Here is a 2,754-nt window from a genome sequence, read left to right on the forward strand (position 1 = left end):
GAATGATAACAGGATGAGTAATTTCTCTCAAGAAGCCAAGAGGAAGTCATATTTATGCTTCCTGGTTGATCTCAACCATTCTTTCTATTTCTCCTTTCTTAGACTTACTCAGTGCTCCAGGGTCCTCGTAGGACTCCCACTGGGGGTCTACACACTCCTATTTGCACACTAATCAAATAGGGAAGGAGAAATCACTGGAGAATTGGTCCTGGTGGAGGGCCAGTTGGGGTTTTGTGTATCTGAAACACACTTGGGCCCCTTGCCTACTTTTCAAGATGTCCCAATCCAATCTGCTTTCATTGAGAATCTTTTTCCCTTTCCCCTTTCCTATGCTCCCATATCACTCTGTACATCCCTCCCATAAACTGTGTTGTTCTCATGAGGGTGTAATTATCAGTTTGGCTTGTCTATCTCCCTGGTTAGACTTTGAGCTAGGTGTTGGCCACTCCCGTTCAGCATCATAGCCTGGATACCTAGAAAATATGTCAAAAAGAAGTTCTCAATAAGTGTCCACTGAAAAGGAAACATGTTAGCCCAAGAGGAGAAGAATGAAAAGAACACTCCCATTAGACTTTTAGGGCACCATGAATACTCCACATATGTTTTATTTTGTTTTCAATAAATGGATACAAACATGATCACCAAGTAGGATGCTGAGCATACAGCGGTACACTTCCGAGTTTCTCTCCAGAGATTGGTCCAGTACATTTTAGTCTTTCCGAACCCTTAAGACCATTCCTTAGGACAAAGGGTAAGAAAAAGGAATAAAAAGTACCCAGACTGAAAGGAAGAAGTAAAACTCTCTATTCACAGATGATATGATCTTGTATAGTAAAAATCCTAAGAAATCCACTAAAAAATACTATTAGAACTAATAAACTAGGGGGGGCGCCTGGGTGGCTCAGTTGGTTAAGCGACTGCCTTCGGCTCAGGTCATGATCCTGGAGTCCCGGGATCGAGTCCCACATCGGGTTCCCTGCTCAGCGGGGAGTCTACTTCTCCCTCTGGCCCTCCCCCTCTTATGCTCTCTCTCTCTCATTCTCTCTCTCAAATAAATAAATAAAATCTTTAAAAAAAAAAAAAAAAGAAGAACTAATAAACTAGGTCAGCAAGATTGCAGGATACAAGATCAAAATACAAAAAAATCAATTGTATTTCTACGCACTTGCAATGAATAATCCAAAAATCAAATTAAGGAAACAGATCAGGGACAGAATGGCCAATGGCCTGCAGAGCAACATGCCTAAGTTTTATTGTGATTACTGCGACACGTACCTCACCCATGACTCTCCATCTGTGAGAAAGCCACACTGCAGTGGTAGGAAGCACAAAGAGAATATGAAAGACTACTATCAGAAATGGACAGAAGAGGGGCGCCTGAGTGGCTCAGTCGTTAAGCGTCTGCCTTCGGCTCAGGTCATGATCCCAGGGTCCTGGGATCAAGTCCCGCATCGGGCTCCCTGCTCTGCGGGAAGCCTGCTTCTCCCTCTCCCACTCCCTCTGCTTGTGTTCCCTCTTTTGCTGTGTCTCTCTCTGTCAAATAAATAAATAAAATCTTTAAAAAAAAAAAAGAAATGGACAGAAGAGCAGGCTCAGAGCCTGATCGACAAAATCACCACTGCATTTCAACAAGGAAAGATACCTCCTACTCCATTCTTTGATCCTTCTCCTGCAGGGGTAATGATCCCACCTCCCCCCCAGTGTCCCAGGTCCTCATTGCCCTGGTATGATGCCAGCACCCCATATGGAGGGGCCCTCCCATGATGCCCGTGTTGGGCCCTCCTCCTCCTGGGATGATGCCAGTGGGACCTGCTCCTGGAATGAGGCCACCTATGGGAGGCCACATGCCAATGATGCTTGCACCCCCAGTGATGAGACCTCCCGCCTGTCCCGTGATGGTGGCCACTCAGCCAGGAATGTCTCAACCAGACAGATAAGGAGAGAGGGAACCTCTTTATATCCATTTTACATTACTTGTACTTCGCCAGGATATCATGGTGCTGTGAGTCTAGGCGTTTTCTAACAGGATAACCAGAAAGACTTGCTCCCCCTTCCTATCAAAGCAAGAATAGTTTTTGCAGGGGAGTAGTGGGACCAAAAAAAAAAAAAAGCAATTTTCATTTGTATTGTGAAAGGTGAAAATAAAATAGCCATCTGTTTTAGTTAACAAAAAAAAAAAGAAAGAAATGAAAAATCCATTCACAATAGTATCAAAAAGAATAAAATATTTAGGAATAAACTTAATAAAAGAAGTGCAAAATTTATACTCTATTCTAAAAACTACAAAATGGTCTTGAAAGAAATTAAAGAATGTAAATAAGTGGAAAAACATCCCATGTTCATGGATCAGTAGACTTAACATTGGTAAGATGGCAAAACTCCCCAAACTGATCTAAAAATTCAACAAAAAAACCTATCAGAATTCAGCTAACTACTGTATAGAAACGGATCAGACAACTGTAAAATTCATATGGAATTTCAAGGGACCAAAATAGCCAAAACAATCCTGAAAAAGAACAAAGGTTCACACTTCCCGATTTCAAAATTTACTACAAAACAAAAGTAATCAGGGCGCCTGGGTGGCTCAGTTGTTAAGCATCTGCCTTCGGCTCAGGTCATGATCCCAGGGTCCTGGGATCGAGCCCCACATCGGGCTCCCTGCTCAGTGGGAAGCCTGCTTCTCCCTCTCCCATTCCCCCTGCTTGTGTTCCTGCTCTTGCTGTGTCTCTCTCTGTCAAATAAATAAATAAAATC

At 43.0% G+C, this 2,754-nt stretch overlaps 1 pseudogene; it reads left to right on the top strand.

Moving 5' to 3' along the window:
- The first annotated feature begins 1,178 nt into the window (after window positions 1-1,178).
- On the top strand, window positions 1,179-2,317 carry LOC144379352 (U1 small nuclear ribonucleoprotein C-like; annotated as a pseudogene).
- Window positions 2,318-2,754: the final 437 nt, after the last annotated feature.

Source organism: Halichoerus grypus, chromosome 10 (genome assembly GCF_964656455.1).
Source record: "Halichoerus grypus chromosome 10, mHalGry1.hap1.1, whole genome shotgun sequence".
In the NCBI taxonomy this organism is placed as follows: domain Eukaryota; kingdom Metazoa; phylum Chordata; class Mammalia; order Carnivora; family Phocidae; genus Halichoerus; species Halichoerus grypus.